Raw genomic sequence first — 19,321 nt, 5'->3', positions numbered from 1 at the left:
CCTCATTTTTTGGGATTCCCAACTCGAATCTCTCATTCTTAACAGGATGTGTGTTCCAAATTCTTGATTCTGGTATCCCAACTTATTTCAGTTAATTCCCTTTCTGCCGGGACTTCAATATGTTGGCGTGCTGGATTCTTTCCAAAGCAAGTGTCTGTCATATTACTGGAGATAAATATTCTGGCATCAGACTCAGCATTTGAGCATATTACTCTGTTGTACATGCACTGTACAAAGGACCACAGCACACAGGCATTGCCAAAACATTGGGGGATGTTGATCTACTTCTTTCGATAATGTAGTTTTCTCATTTTCCACATGTCCATATCTATATCCTCTCTCTCGTTCTCCCTTTGTATCTAGTTAAAAAATGCACCAATTATTCTTCGTATCCCATCTCTCAAAACTCCTTCTTTCAGTTTATATCTAACGCTCTTTTCAAGATGTAATGTGGTTATAATTACGTAATGTAACTACAAAGACATGCGGGCGGAGCTGGCCAGAGTTAATTGGAAGGGGAGCTGAGCAGGAAAGACCATGGAGCAGCAATTGGAGGAGGTTCTCGGGATAATTCGGAAGATAATACCAGAAATGCAACCCCAAGAACTTGAAACATACTCATGGGAGGACAAGGCAGGCATGAGTGATAAGGCATCAAACCCAAAGAGAAAACATACAATGTGGTGAAGATGATTGGGAATTCAGAGAATTCATTGGCTCTGAAACTACATAAGGCTGGCATCACTGACACTACAGAGCTCTTAGTCATGGTCAGGGAGAGAAACAAAGGGAACACATTCACTTTAAAGCAGAAGATGGTATTTCTCAAGGAAAAAGATCCAGGTGAATTAAACATTTGAATTAAAATCAGTTAAATGCTTTTGCGGAATGTGTCAGATTGGAAGCAAGACACGGGGAGACAGATACTCAGCAGAATGAGAGTTTGAAAATGGAAGTATTTCCACATCAGAAACCAGGTTAGGTCACTGAGTGCAGGGCTGATGGGTGAATGGGTCTCAGTGAGTATTGAGGAACAGACAGCAGAATTGCATTGCAGATATTGCAGCTCGAAACTGCGTATTGATGTAGTGCTGTAGACCACAGCAGCAGGAGAAGCAGACCTGCATTCAACCACAACCTGTAACGTTTTACCAGGATAACACCTCAGTCTGTTATTACCATCAACACCATCTATGGCTCAGTGACGAGTGTGGGTGAACATGTCAGAGTCAGAATCACATGAACTTTAACCTGATGCTAACTCATTAAAGCTACCAGACATGACCAACAAGATCAGATCGAAGCTCTGCAGTCCTGTCACATTCAGTCATAAATGATGATGGACGATTAAACAAATGACTGGAGGAAAGGGATCCACAAATATACCCATCTTAAATAATAGGACAGACCTGCACATCAGTGTAAAAGAGAAGGATGTTTTAACTGCACCATCTTCTGCCAGAAGTGTTAAGTCAATGATACACCTCACCCACATCATGATGCACACAAAATCACAGATGCCAGTATTCAACCAATTTGATTCGCTGCACGTGACATGAAGAAACAACTGAACACAGTAGATACTACAAAGGCAATGGGCCCTGACCCCATTCCTGCAATAGGGCTGAAGACTTGTGCTGCACAACAATCCGTGTTTCTGGGAAGCTGTTTCATTCCAGCTCCAACTCTGACATCTCCCTGCCAGTATGGAAAATTACTCAGCTATGTCCAGTCCCCTAAAACGGGAATAATTACAATCTGACCAATTGCCACCTCCTCAGTCCCATCACGACAGCCAAATTGGTGGGAGTTCTTTTTGACAGAGTTGTCAAGCAGCACAGCAATAACCTGCTCAGTGTGTTTTTTGACAGGACCCCATGTGGAAATGGTGCTGTTGTGGAAATGTCACTGGATTACTAATCCAGACTAGGCTAATGCTCTGGCAGCGGGTGGAAGTTAAAGACAATTAATAATATATCGAGATCTAAAATCTGGTGTCACTAACAGTGACATTGAAGCCAGTATCGATTGTAAACAGACTTTCCTTCTCCAATGTACTTTTAGGATGTGAATCTCCGATGATTTCCTGGGCTGGGGTAAAAGTGACTCCAAAGACCCTGACATGTAATAAACATTTCAATGGTCTCTGAAACGGCCAAGCAAGGACACTCATTTGTATCAAACTACTCCGAGGTCTGAAAGGGTGAAACCGGACTGAACACCCGGCCTCAGCATCAGTATCGGAAAAGGGAATGGGAACACAGTCCTGTCGACCCTGCAGAGACTTCCTTCCATACACCTGAGAGCTTGTGACAACATTTACAGAGCTTTCCCACAGACTGCACAGAAACATCGGGAAAGGAGTAGGGCGTACAACACATTGAGCCTCCCCCGTTCGAGTTGATGGAAAAAATCTCAATGCACTTACCCCACACGATATACATATCCGTTAATGTGAGTAACCTTGGGAAGCTATAAAATAGACGGTGCAGCAGTATGTTTGGTCCATCGAGTTTGCTGACCAATTCATTGCAATGATGGTTGGCCCTTTATTTCCACACCGTACTTCTGCTCTCCCACCATCCCTTTACTTTCTCTAAATCCTTACTTATGATCAGTGTCTTGGTTTCCAGGTGCGAGCGAATTCCCCAGGTTCACCAGTCAGTGACTGCAGACATTTATTCTCACCTCAATGAAGAGTGACTGCCTGTACGTAATACTGTGGCCCCTTGTTTTAGATGCCCCAGCCAGGGGAATCATCATCCCTGCTTCCAATCTTTCTCACCCTGTCAGAGTTTTGTCTATTTCACTGAGATCTCCACTCATTTTCCTAAACCCCATGGAATACTGGCCCAGTCTCCCAAACTCTGCTCCCACAACAAGCCCGTCATCCCAGAGATCAGTCTGGTCATCCTTCACTGCTCTCCCTCAATGTCAGGTTTGTCCTTAATTAGGTAAGGAAACCAAAACTGCACACAATATTACACAATTTTCGAGATGATATCTCACCAATGGCCTGTACAGCTGCGGTAAGACACCCTTTCTCCTGGACTCACATCCCCCCGAAATTTATTTGAAGGTCAACACACCATTTATCTTCCTCACTGCTTTCTGTTTCTGCAATATTGCTTTCAGCGACTGGTGTACAAGGAGATGCAGATCCTTTTCCGTGTTATAGCTCCCCACTTGGTTGGTCTATGTACACTGGTAAGCGTGCCAATGCCATGCCCAGTATTGCCTTCTGGTTACAGAACTCACTGCGCTGCATGGGCATCAGAGGTTTATGCAGAAGGAAACAACAAAAAGGAGCATACGTCCCTTTTTAAATCAACATGTTTCAAAAAATCCCTTTTAAATGGTAGGCTGCCAATTTATCGTTTCCACCGTCACCTCTATCCACATTGTTTTCCATCTGTCACGTATTACCCATTCACTCCACTTGTCTTAGTCTTCTCGGTGCTTTTTTACATCCTCCTCACCCACTCACAATCCAACATCCGTTAGTGCTGTCAGCAGGCTGGGATATATTGTATCTGATTCCAGCAACCAAATGTTTAAAGGGCATTGTGAACAGCTGGGCCTCAAGCACCGATCCCTGCGACAGCTCAGCAAACTTCCTCTGTTAATTTATGTTCATGTATTTCGTGAATCTAGGAGTCACTGGCTGGGCCAGCATTTATTGCCTGTCCCTAGTTGCCGTTGAGAAAGTGTTGGTGAACTGCCTTGTTGAACGCTGCAGTCCACCAGCTGTGGTCGACCTCCAATGCCATTACGGAGGGAATTCCAGGATTCTGACTGGGTCAGAATCCTGGAATTCCAAGTCAGGATGGTGAATGGCTTGGAGGGAAGCTGAAGATGACGGTATTCCCATACATCTGCACCCCTTGTCCTTCTGGATAGACGTGGTCGTGAGTTGGGAAGATGGTCTCTAAGGATCTTTGATGAATCATTTCATTGCATCATGTAGATAGTAAAACACTGCTGCTGCTGCTGAGCATTGATGGTGGAGCATTGTGGATGAAGGGAGAGTCAAACTGGCTGGTTTGTCCTGGATAGTATAAAGCTTCTTGAGTGTTGTTGGGGATGCACTCAACGAGGCAAATTGGGAGTCTTCCATCACACTTCTGACTTATGCATTATAGATGATGGACAGACTTTTGGAAGTCAGGATGTGAGTTCCTCGCCGCAGTATTCCTAGCTTCTGACCTGCTCTTGTAGTTACTGTGTTTATGTGGAGAGACCAGTGAGTTTCTGAGCAATGATTATCCACCAGGATTTTGATACTGGGGGATTCAGTGATTGTAACACCATTGAATGCCAAGGGGCAGGTTAGATTGTATTTTATAGGTGATGGTCACGGTCTGGCATTTGTGTGGCCTGTTTATTACTTGCCACTTGTCAGCCTGGACACTGTCCAGATCTTGTTGCATTTGAACATGGACTGCTTCAGTATCTGAGGAGCCACAAATATTGCAGAACATTATACAATCATTGACGAAAATCCACATTTCAGACCTTAAAATGGAGCGAAGGTAATTGATGAATCAGCCCTAAAGAAGTTTAAGACCGAGGCCACTGCCCGAGGGACTCCTACAGACCTTTCCTGCAGCTGAGTTTACTGACCTTCATCAACCATGACCACCTTCCTACGTGTCAGGTATGAATCTAACCAGCGGGGTGTTTTCCCCCGATACCCATTGATTCCAGTTTTGCAAAGGCCCCTTGATACCACACAGGGTCGAAGGCAGCCTCGTTTTAAAGGGCTGTCACTCTCGCCCCAACTCTGTAATTCAGCTCTTTTGTCCATGTTTGAACCAAGGTAATGAGGTCAGGAGCTGAGTGACCCTGGTGGAGCCCAAACTGGGCGTCATTGACCAGGGTATAGCTGAGCAAGCGCTGCTTAAAAGCACTGAAACCTTCCATAACTTTCCTGATGATCGAAAGTCGACTGATAGGGTGGTAATTGGCCGGATTGGATTTGTTCTGCTTATTTATATACAAGAGATACTTGGGGTAATTTTCCACATAATCGGGAAAAGCCATTGTAACTGTATTCAAACAATTTGGCTAGGGGAGTGGCAAGTTATGGAGCACAAATTTTCAGTACTATTGCCAGAATGTTGTCAGATTATGGACCGTTTGGAGTATCCAGTATCTCCAACCGTTTCTGGATATCGCGTGGACTGAATTGAATTGGTTGATGACTGGCATCTGAATCACTGCAGACCACTGGAAGAGGCTGAAATGGATCATCCACTCAGCACTTCTGTCTGAAGATTGTTGCGAATGAATCAGCCTTATGTTATACACTGAAGTGCTGGGCTCTTCCATCACGGAGGAAGGGGTTATTTGTGGAATCTCTTCCTCCAGTGAATTGTTTAATTGTCCCCAACGTTTCTCGACTAGGTGATCTGGTCTGATCCTTTGCTTCTGGGATCACTTCGCTCTCTCTATCACTTACTGTTTATGCTGTTTGGCGCATAAGTAGTCCTGTTTGGTGGTTTCACCAGGCTGACACCTCATTTTCAGGTTTGCCTGATGCTGCTCCTGCCATCCTGCACACTCCATTGAACCAATGTTGATCCTCTGGATTGATGGTAATTGTTGCGAGGGGTATATACCAGGCCATGAGGTTGTGTGGCTGTACAATTCTGCTGCTATTGATGACCCACAACACCTTATGGACACCCAGATTTGAGCTGCTAGATCTGTTCGACGTCTGTCCTATTTAGCACCATGATAATACCACCCAAAATAGTGGAGGTTATTCTCAATGTGCATGTGTGACTTTGTTTCCACAATGACTGTGTGGTGGTCACTCTTACCGATACTGTCATGGACAGATACTGCTGCAACTGGCAGATTAGTAAGGCTGTGGTCAAGTATGTATTTTCCTCTTGTTGGTTCCTTCATCACCTGCCGCAGAACCAGTCTAGCAATTATATCCTTTAGGACCAGGCCAGCTCGATCAGTAATGCTGTAGCTGAGATAATCTTGGAGGTGGACATTGAAATTCTCCACCCAGAGTACATCTTGCGTCCGTGCTACCCTCAGTGCTTCCTCCAAGTGTTGATCAACATGGAGGAGTATTGATTCATCAGTTGGGAGAGGTTGGTACATGGTAATCAGCAGGAGGTTTCCTTTCCCATGTGTAAACGAACGCCATGTGACTTTATGGGATACGGAGTCACTGTTGAGGACTGCCAGAGCAATTCCCTTCCAACTGTAACCCACTGTGCCGCCACTTCTGCTGTGTCTGTCCTGCTGGTGAGGCAGGAGATATCCGTGGAAGGTGATGGGCTATCTGGGATATAGTCATGCTCACAGAAACATACCTGACAGACAATGTGTTGCTTCACGAGTCTGTTTATTTCAATTCACTGTTCCCTGCCAGCTGTCTCATTCTAGAAACATGTACATATATTAGCCCAAATCCACTAAGATTTACACCATAAGACCATAAGACATATAAGTGGAAGTGAGGCAATTCGGCCCATCGAGTCCACTCCGCCATTTAATAATGGCTGATGGCCATTTCAACTCCACTTAGGTGCATTCTCCCCATAGCCCTTAATTCCTTGTGACATCAAAAATTTACCAATCTCTGCCTTGAAGACATTGAGCATCTCGGTCTCCACTGCACTCCGCAGTAATGAATTCCACAGGCCCACCACTCTCTGGCTGAAGAAATGTCTCCGCATTTCTGTTCTGAATTGACCCCCTCTAATTCTACGGCTGTCTCCACGGATCCTAGTCTCCAGGCCTAACGGAAACAATTTCCTCGCGTCCACCCTTTCCAAGCCATGTATTATCTTGTAAGTTTCTATTATTTCTCCCCTTAACCTTCTAACCTCCAATGAATACAATCGCAGGATCCTCAGTCGTTCCTCGTATGTTAGGCCTACCATTCGAGGGATCATCCGTGTGAATCTCCGCTGGACACGCTCCAGTGCCAGTATGTCCTTCCTGAGGTGTGGGGACCACACCTGGACACAGTGCTCCAAATAGGGCCTAACCAGAGTTTCATAAAGTCTCAGTAGCACATCGCTGCTTTTATATTCAAACCCTCTTGAAATAAATGACGACATTGCATTCACTTTCTTAATCACGGACTCAACCTGCATGTTTACCTTAAGAGAATTCTCGACTAGCACTCCCAGATCCCTTTGTACTTTGGCTTTATGAATTTTCTCACCGTTTAGAAAGTAGTCCATGCTTACTTTCTTTTTTCCAAAAGGCAAGACCTCGCATTTGCTCACATTGAATTTCATCAGCCGTTTCCTGGACTACTGTCCCAAACTGTCTAGATCCTTCTGCAGCCTCCCCACTTCCTCAGTACTTCCTGTCTGTCCACCTAACTTCGTATCATTGGCAAACTTCGCTAGAATGCCCCCAGTCCCTTAATCCAGATCATTAATATATAACGTGAACAGCTGCGGCCCCAACACTGAAACCTGCGGGACACCACTTGTCACCGGCTGCCATTCTGTAAAAGAACCTTTTATCCCAACTCTCTGCCTTCTGTCAGACAGCCAATCCTCAGTCCATACCAGTAGCTCACCTCGAACTCCATGGTCCGTCACCTTATTCAGCAGCCTCCCGTGTGGCACCATATCAAAGGACTTTTGGAAGTCTAGATAGACCACATCCACAGGGTTTCCCTGGTCTAATCTACTTGTCACCTCTTCAAAGAATTCTAACAGGTTTCTCAGGCACGACCGTCCTTAACTAAATCCATGTAGACTTGTTCTAATCCGACCCTGCTCTTCCAAGAATTTAGAAACCTCATCCTGACACAGGCGACTGACTGTGTGGAGTTTGCACGTTCTCCCCATGTCTGCGTGGGTTTCCTCCGGGTGCTCCGGTTTCCTCCCACAGTCACAAAGATGTGCAGGGCCAGGTGAATTGGCCATACTAAATTGCCCGTAGTGTTAGGTAAGGGGTAAATGTAGGGGTATGGGTGGGTTCCGCTTCGGCGGGTCGGTGTGGACTTGTTGGGCCGAAGGGCCTGTTTCCACACTGTAATGTAATCTAATCCTTCACAATGGATTCTAGAATTTTACTAACAACCGAGGTTAGGCTAATTGGCATTTAATTTTCCATCTTTTGTCTTGATCCTTTCTTGAACAAGTGGGTTACAATAGCGGTCTTCCAATCATCCGGGACTTTCCCTGACTCCAGTGACTTTTGAAAGATCTCAACCAATGCCTCCGCTATTTCCTCAGCCACCTCCCTCAGAACTCTAGGATGTAGCCCATCGGGGCCAGGCGATTTATCAATTTTAAGTTCTTTTAGCTTTTCTAGCACTTTCTCTTTTGTCATGGCAGCCATACTCAACTCAGCCCCCTGTCTCCCTTTAATTGTTATGATATTACTCATGTCTTCCACTGTGAAGACTGACGCAAAGTACTTATTAAGTTCTCCAGCTATTTCCTTATCTCCCATCACTAGCCTTCCAGCATCGGTTTGAAGTGGCCCAATGTCTACTTTTGCCTGAAGTTTGATTCTTATGTATTGAAAGAAACTTTTATTGTCATTTCTAACATTACTGGCTAGCCTACCTTCATATTTGATCCTCTCCTTCCTTTTTTCTCTCTTTATTATCCTCCGTTTGTTTTTGTAGCCTTCCCAATCTTCTGATTTCCCTGTGCTCTTGGCCACTATATAGGATCTCTCTTTTTCTTTGGTACATTTCCTGACTTCCTTAGTCAGTCATGGCTGTCTCATCCCTCCCCGGATTATCTTTCTTTTCTTGGGGATGAGCCTCAGTACTGTGTCCTCTATTATACCCACAAAATCCTGCCATTTCTGGTTTACTGTCTTCCCCGCTAGACTCTGCTTCCAGTCGATTTTCGTCAGTTCCTTTCTCATGCCCTTATTTAACTGTATTTAACCTTTATTTAACTGTAATACCATTACATTCGATTTTGCCTTCTTTCTTTCAAACTGCAGACTGAACTCTACCATATTATGATCACTGCTTCCTCAGTGTTCCTTAACTTTAAGATCTTTTATAAAGTCTGGTTCATTACATAGCACTAGGTCCAGAATAGCCTGATCCCTTATGGGCTCCATGACAAGCTTTCTTAAAAGCCATCCTGTAAGCATTCCACTAATTCCATTTCTTTGGATCCACTGGCAAAATTATTTACCCAGTCCACCTGCATATTGAAATCCCCCGTGATCACTGTGATGTTGCCTTTCTGACATGCCTTCTCTATTTCCCGGTACATGCTGCGCCCCTGGACCTGACCACTGTTAGGAGGTCTGTACATAACTCCCATTATGGTTTTTTGCCTTTGTAGTTCCTGAATTCCACTCACTGAGACTCCACATCATCTGACCCTATGTCATTCAGTGCCATAGGTTTAATTTTGTTCTTAACTGACAAGGCAACCCCGCCCCCTCTGCCCACCTCCCTGTCTTTTCGAAAAGTTGTAAATCCTTGAATGTTTAACTGCCAGTCCTGAACCCCCTGCAACCACGTCTCTGTGATGCCTACCACATCATAATCATTCACGATGATCAGTGCCGTTAGTTCATCTACTTTGTTACGAATGCTACGAGCATTCAGGTAAAGTGCCCTAATGCTAACTTTCTTATCGTTGGAGATATTGGAAGTCATAAGATGTCCTAAGTTATCCTTCCTTTTTGCTGCGTCCCTAGTCTGCCTCAAGCTTAAATCGACCTGCACATATGCTATCCTGCTATTTATCTTTCCATTTAACTCCATACTTCCTGTCGCTTTCACTTTCCCTTCCCCAACTCAGAAGTTTAAAGTCCTACTGACCACCCTATTTATCCTATTTGCCAGAACATTGGTACAGATCGGTTCAGGTGGAGACCGTCCCAACGGTACAGATCCCTCCGGTTCTAAATCTGATGCCAATGCCCCATGAAATGGAATCCCTCTTCCCCACACAAATCCCTTAGCCACGTGTTTACTTCCCTAATTTTCTTATCCCTATGCCAATTGGCACGGGCTCGGGCAGTAATCCGGAGATTATGACCTTTGGGGACCTATACTTCAAATTCCTTCCTAGTGCTTGATCATCCCCAAACAGGTCCTCCACCCTAGCTTTGCCTATGTTGTTAGTCCCAACGTTGACCACAACAACTGTATCCTCCCCCTCCCGCTCCAACATCCTTTCAAGCCGGTCGTAGATGTCCTGCACCCGCAGATGACCCGCAGTTTGATTTTGCAAACTGGGCTTGGAGCTTCACCAAAGTTTTTTCTAAAAATCCACATGTTTTACATCCATTGCTTCTCTTTCATTTGTCTCCCAGTCTGTTTCTCAAACATAATTCCCATTTCATAAATCTATGTTCGTGTTGTCTATGACCATTACTTTCAGCCCCAATAATTTCTCCTAAACCATTTACTTACTATGTTCTATGTTCCATGTACTCTATCATTTTCCCACACCTGTCTTGGTTTTCCTTGTATTGTTAGAAAGTTCTTTGAAGACAGAACTGAAGTAGTGGCTTCATAGTTCTGCCAGTTCCCTGTTCCCCATTCATCATTCTCTAGTTTCAAACTGTAAGGAAACTGCACTTGTTTTCTCATGTTTCTCACATTGACATGATTTAACAAGTTATTACAGTTCATTCTTATAACCCTTGTGAATATACTCTTCAGGAACTCATCAATTCCTGCCTTAAACTGCTCAATAATTGACTTTCCACACCATACACTCACAGGAGCATAGACTCTGTGCCGACAGAAGTACAGCACCATCTATATTAGTCTCACTTTCCTACAGCAGGCCCATAGCCTGGAATGTTATGACACTTCCAACTGCTTATCCAAGTACTTTTTGACGATTGTGATGTTACCCATGATAATTCCCCTCTCAGGATGTAATCTCAGAACCCAACACCCCCCAGGTGAAATAAATGTTTAAATCCTCTCTGAACCTCAATCTTTTCGCTTAAAAAGTGTGCTCCTTTGTTCTTGACCCTCAAAGGAACAGTTGCTATCTATCCACTCTGTCCGTATCGCTCATAATCTTATCCTTCTGAATCATGGACCCCTCAGCTTTCTCTGCTCCAAATTATACAACCCGAGCTTATCCAGCCTCTCTCTATAGCTGATATGCTCCATTCCAGGGAACATCCTGGTGAATCACCTCTGCACCCCTCCAGTACAATCACATCCTTCCTGGAATGTGGCTCCCAGAACTACACACAGTACTGCATTTTGGCTAAACCAAAGCAATGTATTGCTCTTATAACCTATACCTGATGAGGAAACGCTACACCCAAGGTCCAATTCTTAACTAGTCCATTCACCTGTCCAGCCACATTCAAGGATGTGTAGAGAAGCATACTCAGAGGTTCCCAGTGTACTGCCATTCATTGAGTCCTCCCCTGCCTGGTTCCTTCTCCCAAAGTGCATCACCTCATATTTATCAGGGTTACATTCTATCTACCGTTCATCTGCCCATCTGACCATTCCATCTACATCTTCCTGTAACTTAAGGCCTTTCTCCTCACTGCTAATCACCCAGCCAATCTTTATGTCAAACATACACTTACTTATCACAACTCCCCCAATCTCCACCTCGCCCCCTCCACATTCACATCTATATATTTTTTATGAATAACGCAAACAGTAAGGGACGCAGCACTGATCCCTGTGGTACACCAGGGGACATTGGTCTCCAGTCACACAAACAGCCTTCTCTCACCACCCTCTGCCTCCTGCCACTCAGACAATGTTCGTTGTAACTTGTCAAGTTTTGCTTCACATTGTGAGATTTTGCTTTATTTTTCAGTTTCCCAGCTGGAAATTTGTCAAAGAGCTTCCTAAATAAAAAAAAGATCTCCTCAAACTAATTCAATCAAACGCATTGGATGTGACTTCCTTCTGATAAAGTCATGATGATTATCCCTGATCAAACCTTGCGGTTTTGATTGGAATTCAAGTTTCTCTTTCCCTATTTTCTCCAGTAGTTTCCTTAACAGGGTCTAATACGCGCTCGTCTATAATTACCTGGTCTATCTCTCCCACCCTTACTGTGAAGTGGAATCGTATGAGCAGTGCTCCAGTTCTCTGGCACCTCCCCATGGTCAGATTCTAATTAAAATATTCATTCAGGGTCTTTCCTCCCTTGAACCCAATAGCCGCCAGTGATACAACTCATTCAGACATGGAGATTGGTTCAAATTTATACAGAACAAAACCTCAATTCCCTGCACGTATTTTACATCCATCTGTTCAGGAGCTTCCCCGTCCATCTTCTTGAATTTTGTACCTGTCTCCTCCTTCTCCCAAGTAAAATAGATGTGATGGTCTCATGTAACAATCCATCAATGTTCTCCATCTTGACACACAGATTGTCCCTTTGGTTTCTAACGGACACTAACTGTTTGCTGATTATTCTGTTCTATTTGTCCTTGTAGAATATCGTGGGATTCTTCCTGATCTCACCTTGTACTTCTCCATGTCCTTCTGTTATTCAGTTCTCTCTATGTTTCTAAGTTTCACTGCAATTACCTCTCATGTTTTGAAACTTGAGATCGCAGGCTGAGTTTCCAAATCAGACAATCTTGCCATTTTAGGGATTAATTTTGATAATACCTTTTGAAGCTCCTCTGTACTCAATATATTCTTTCTTAGATTGGGAATCCGAACGATACACAATACTCTAAATTTAGTCTCATGAACACTCGATGCAACTGGTGCACGACATCCTCTATATTCCAATTACATTCACATGAATTTTCATATATTCTTCCCAATACCTCTCGCTTTAACTTTTCCTATGAGTTTACTGTATGAGTTCTTTGAAAAATAAAGCTCATGAATATCCAACTATAAGTTATCCATTGGTTCTTCATTGCCTATGTACACAAGAATGATCTTCAAACCATTCCAAAAATATGTTTGCCACTTCTGGTTTCCCTTCCATCGGTACATTCTCACTCTCCCCAGGTATGTTATTACCTTCTAAATATCTAGTAGCATGTTCTTTGTAATCAAGTCCAACAGATACCCGACTGCGGATGGCAAGATAACTGGTCTGTAGTTCACCATTCTCCAAATTCATTCTTTCTTAAACTGTTTGATATTATTTATAACCTTTGCCTTATCCAGATTGGCTAAATGCCTTTCGGGAATGTATCGGAAAATAAAGTGAAAATCCGCGATGCAATCAACATGTCTATTGCTGCTTTCTCTGAAATTCTTGTATGAAGTACATCTAGTCTGTCAGACTTATAAATACTCAGTCCAGTTTTTTTTTGCAAAGTTAACCTCAAACACAGATAAGAATCGTCTTTGACTTTACTTACACAAATCCCATGGTCACTTGGTATATCTGGAATAATTTCTGGCCATTCTTCCATGAAGATAGACTCAAAAACACAGTTTCTTTTCCCTGAGATTTTTCTGTTCTCTGCAATAAATTATCCTGAATGCACACCAACTCTTCCACATTTGACCTTGTTTTTATTTTTTTATTTCATACAATGATAGACGCTTTTTAGCAGTCTTCATGTTTTTTTTTCGATTGCATGCTTTTTCTCTTTTTGATTTTCTTCTCAGATTCTTGATAATCCTTTGCTGGGTCCTACATTTCTCTGAATCCACTGGGTTACTGCAACACTTGGCATTTTTCTAAGCTGCCTTCGTTCATCTAATAGGTAGATGAAGGTGGGGTTGAAAATGATAGACGGAGAGCCGGGTGGACCAGCTTGATGGTGAGGAAGGTGGACACATAGGCACGTTCAAAAGGGAGGGGCTGACTTGGAAGATTGGAGTGGTATATGGTGGGATTAGGGGAAATGGGGGGATCCACTATGATCCCCTGTGGTTGGAGGGTCCCAAGGCAGAAGATGAGGCTTTCTTCCTCCAGGCTTCTGGTGACTCGGGTTTGGCGATAGAGCAGGCCTCGGACCCTCATGTCCTTGACAGAGTGGGAAGAGGAGTTAAAGTGCTCAGCCACAAGGCGATGGATTTGTTCAATATGGCTGTCCCAGAGGAGTTCTCTGAAATGATCTCCAAGTTGACCTCCTGCCTCGCCAATGTAGTGAAGACCACATTGCGTTTAATGGATGCAGAATAAGAGGCGTTCTGTCTGCCTTCATCACCTATTACTTTCAACCCCATCTTCATCTACCTGTCGCAATCCCTGCTAACGTCCCCCCTGCCACACCCCCTTCTCATTTATCTTTCAGGCCCCTTGGCCCATAAGCTTCATTCCTGATGAAGGGCTTATGCCCGAAACATCGATTTATCTGCTCTTAGTATGCTGCCTGACTGTGCTTTTCCAGCACCAACCTCTTGCACTCTGATCTCCAGCATCTGTCGTCCCCACTTTCTCCTCACATCTTCATGGCGTGCATGACTCAGATTTATAACGGTTACTTCAAATAAAACAAAAACTGTCGTGTACTCAAACAGCATAAAAGAAAACCAACACATTGTGGTCACTGTTCCCAAAAGGTCCTTTCCAGCAAAATTTTCAATTAGCTCTTCTGATCACTCAACACCAATTCCTAAATAACCTGATCTCGAGCTTAGTGCTCGACATAATGTTCATGTAAACCATCTCACACGTGGTCACGGAATCCATTTTTCCCAGTATTAGCATTCAATTGGGTTAACACAGTTTAGATATAATTTAAACAGTACATTATTACTGCAGTACCCACAAATGTGTATATCTCATTTCCTGTTTTATAACATGTCCAGCATTTGTACTGCAGCTTTCACTTTGATATATAACTCCCATCAATGTTTGCTTCTTCTTGCTGTTTTTGCGCTCCACCTTACTAGATTCTGTGCAATCTGAGCGACGTGGGCTCTGGGGAGGTTAATGACAGAGATCATCTCGCCACATCATTTATGATCTTCTCAAACTTTAATTTCTCCAGATCTCCCGTTATACTGATGGAGTGGAGACGGACAATGATCTTCCAACAATGCTCTATATTCCCCCAGAGATCTGAGACAGCTCTAACCTGGGTGGGAACTTTACAGCAGGCAGGTAAATTGTTGCTGCTGCTGTACAGGGTCTTAGTGAGATCACATCTGGAGTAGTGTGTACAGATTTAATCGCTTCAATGAAGAAAGGATGTTGTTATATTGGAAGCAGCTCAGAGATGGTTCCCTCAGCTGATTCCTGCAATGAAGGTGCTAGCTTATAACGAAAGGATGATCAGGTTGACCCAGTAGCCATTGGAGTTTACAAAAATAAAGGATGATCTTATTTCAACATAGATGACAGAAGGAGTCAACAAGTGAAGCGAATTACACAGATAGTGGAGGAATCCATTCCGTTCTCCAGCCTGTTACACAGGAACAACAGGAGGATATTCAGGCCTTCGAACCTGTAACCCCAAAACAGAACGAGTCTAGTCAGCCCCTGGAGCCTGATATATATTTACAGAAGGAGGCCAATCAGCCACACGAGCCTATAACAGTAGGCTATACTGCACCAGTATCCTGTTAAACAGCAACAGTATCAGTCCATTCAGCCTCCTCTCGTCTGTACCATAGGAACTGGAAGAGGTCACACAGTGACTGGAAATGATGACACTGGGATAACAGGAGGCCATTCAGACTCACCGAGCCTATTGCAAGGGAATTCGACAAGGATAAAAACCATCTGAGACTTCTTTCATGAAAACGGAAGAGGTAATTTGGACACGTGTCTGTTGTATGGGAACAAGAGAAGACCAATCAATCCCTCGGTCCCATCTCCGGGATACATGAGGAGACCGTTCAGTATTTCCATCTGTTATGGAGAAGTATGAGAAGACCCACCAGCCTCTCAAAATGTCAGACAGCAAAAGGAAGATTCCATAATCGCCCAATCCTCTAAAGCATCAACAGGAGGAGGTCATTCTGGCCTTGGAGATGACAACATTGGAACACCAGAAAGACGTCAGCCCATCGAGTTTGTACACCAGCAGGATGATGAGTCCATTCAGCCACACGTGGGTCTTACACAGCAATTGGAGCAGATCTCTTAAAAACGTTTGCCCATTAAATAGGAATTCAAAGAAAACGTAAAGGCTTTCGAAAGGGAAGAACTTATAATAATGGTATACATTAGGGACGAAAGTGTATCAATACACTATTGTAATTTGAGGCAAATTGTTAGATGTTCAGGATGTTTGTTCAGGATGTTTGCAAAGTTAAACCACAATCCGTCAGAATCAACATGGTTTTACGAAGGCTAAATAGTGTTTGAATTGTTTGCTTGACTTATTTGAAGATGTCACAAACAAGGTGAGTCGTGGGAATCCTGGAGATGGAACATATCTGGTCTTCCTGAAGGCATGGGATATGTCGCTTCTCCAAAGAGTAAGTGGTAAGATCAGACAACATGGCTTGGATGAAAGATTGGTTAACCAACAAAATGGAGGCAGATTGAATAAATGTGTTATTTTCTTTTGGCAAATGTACTTTGTGGGTTGCCATTGATTTCAGTACTAATGCCTCATACATTTGCAATCGATGGTAGTGCTGATCGATGGTTGATTGGATAGAAAATGCGATGCCACATTTTCAGATGACACTAACATTGGTAGGATATTACTTCGGAATGATTATGCAAGAGATTTAAAACTTTATGGACAGGTTGGATGAATGGACCAACATTTGGCAAGGAAATTTAAAGTGAATAAATGTGGGGCTATTCAAGTTGGCCAGTATAATAGAAAGACAAATTATTATCTAAATGGAGAGAAAGTCAAAGTGTTCAGAGGGATCTGGGTGTCTGCTTGCATATCACAGAAAGCCTGACTGCGGGTAATGCAAGTAATGAGAAATGCAAGCATAATTTCAGTGTTTATTTATAAAAGGATGGAGTAGAAAGGTAGGGAGTATTTGTGTAGCGATGCACGGCATTTGTCAGGATGCAACTGGAGTACAGTTTGGGTGTCCTGCAGAATGAGGTATTTCCATTGGAGGCAAGTCAGAAGAGCTTCATTAGATTGATTCCATATTTGAAGTGTTTGTCTTATGAAGAGAAATAGAGCAGTTTAGGCTTATACTCTCGAGTTTATAAGACTGAAAGGAGATCTCATTGAGGTCTGTAAAATGCTATAAGTAATTGAAAGTGCAGATGTGGAGTGGAGTTTTTTTCATCTGGCGCAATCTACAACAAGAGACTGGAATTTTAGGATGGAGAGATGGCAGGAAAGTGGAACAGAGGCCGCGTTATCATCAGCATCCTAAGGGGTTGGATTCCTCACAGATGCTCCTTGTTCTTATTCAACCCTTCGACTGTGTTGCCCAGGAATGGGGGAGGACTGGGTATCATACAGGAAGCAGTCTCTCAGGATTAGTCAGTTCGAGAGAACGTAACAGTAGGGTCATACAGTGACCAGCGCTGGGTTCTCAACAATTTACTGTCTATATTAATGATCAGGAGGATGGAACAGATATACAGATGCCGAGTTTGGTGATGTCGTGTGATAAGCAAGAGATTAAATTATCAAGTCAGGGTGGAGAGTCTGCAAATATATTCAGAGAGGTAAAGGCAATGGATAATACTTTGGCAGGTGGAATTTACATAGAACATAGAACATAGAAGAATACAGCGCAGTACAGGCCCTTTGGCCCTCGATGTTGCGCCGATCCAAGCCCACCTAACCTATACTAACCCACTATCCTCCATATACCTGTCCAATGCCCGCTTAAATGCCCATAAAGAGGGAGAGTCCACCACTGCTACTGGCAGGGCATTCCATGAACTTACGACTCGCTGAGTGAAGAACCTACCCCTAACTTCAGTCCTATACCTACCCCCCCTTAATTTAAAGCTATGCCCCCTTGTAATACCCGACTCCATACGCGGGAAAAGGTTCACACTGTCAACCCTATCTAACCCCCTAATCATCTTGTACACCTCAATCAAGTCACCCCTAAACCTTCTTTTCTCTAATGAAAACAGCCCCAAGTGTCTCAGTCTTTCCATATACGATCTTCCTTCCATACCAGGCAACATCCTGGTAAACCTCCTCTGCACCGGTTCCAGTGCCTCCACATCCTTCCTATAGTATGGCGATCAAAACTGCACACAATATTCCAGATGCGGCCGCACCAGAGTCTTATACAACTGCATCATGACCTCAGGACTCCGGAACTCAATTCCTCTACCAATAAAAGCCAGTACGCCATATGCCTTTCTCACCGCACTATTTACCTGGGTGGCAACTTTCAGAGATCTGTGTACATGGACACCAAGATCCCTCTGCTCATCCACACTACCAAGTATCCGACCATTAGCCCAGTACCCCATCTTTTTGTTATTCTTCCCAAAGTGAATCACCTCACACTTAGCTACATTGAATTCCATTTGCCACCTTTCTGCCCAGCTCTGCAGCTTCTCTATATCCTGCTGTAACCTGCCACATCCTTCCTCACTGTCAACAACTCCTCCGACTTTCGTATCATCCGCAAACTTGCTCACCCAACCTTCTAACCCCTCTTCCAGGTCATTTATAAAAATGACAAACAGCAATGGTCCCAAAACAGATCCTTGCGGAACACCGCTAGTGACGGCACTCCATGAAGAAACTTTGCCATCAACTACTACCCTCTGTCTTCTTCCATCCAGCCAATTCCTAATCCAAATATACCACATCTACCGCTTTCCCCTCATCAACCTCCTTCGTCACCTTTTCAAAGAAATCAATAAGGTTTGTGAGGCACGACTATCCTTGATCACATTATTCCTATCCAGATGTGCATAAATCCTATCCCTTACAATTCTCTCTAAGACTTTGCCCACAACAGAAGTGAGACTCACCGGCCTATAGTTACTAGGGTTATCCCTACTCCCCTTTTTGAACAAGGGAACCACATTTGCTATCCTCCAGTCTTCTAGCACTACTCCTGTAGACAAAGAGGACATAAACATCAAGGCCAATAGCTCTGCAATCTCCTCCCTTGCTTCCCAGAGAATCCTAGGATAAATGCCATCAGGCCCAGGGGACTTATCTATTTTCACCTTTTCCAGGATTTCCAACACCTCTTCTCTACATACCTCAAAGCCATCCATTCTACTTATTTGTGACACAGTATTCACATCGACGACAATGCCCTGTTCCTGAGTAAATACTGAAGAAAAGTATTCATTCAGTGTCTCCCCAATCTCTTCCGCCTCCACACGCAACCTCCCACTACTATCCTTGACTGGACCTATTCCTACCCTAGTCATTCTTTTATTCCTAACATACCTATAGAAAGCCTTAGGGGTTTCCCTAATCCTCCCGACTAAGGACCTTTCATGTCCCCTCCTTGCTGCTCTTAGCTCTCTCTTCAGGTCCTTCCTGGCTACCCTATAACTCTCAATCGCCCCAA

This window comes from Chiloscyllium plagiosum, unplaced genomic scaffold (genome assembly GCF_037043375.1).
Source record: "Chiloscyllium plagiosum isolate Xiang-an unplaced genomic scaffold, Cpla_swu_hap1 HiC_scaffold_50, whole genome shotgun sequence".
Taxonomy (NCBI): domain Eukaryota; kingdom Metazoa; phylum Chordata; class Chondrichthyes; order Orectolobiformes; family Hemiscylliidae; genus Chiloscyllium; species Chiloscyllium plagiosum.
Note: the sequence above shows the minus strand (reverse complement) of the source record.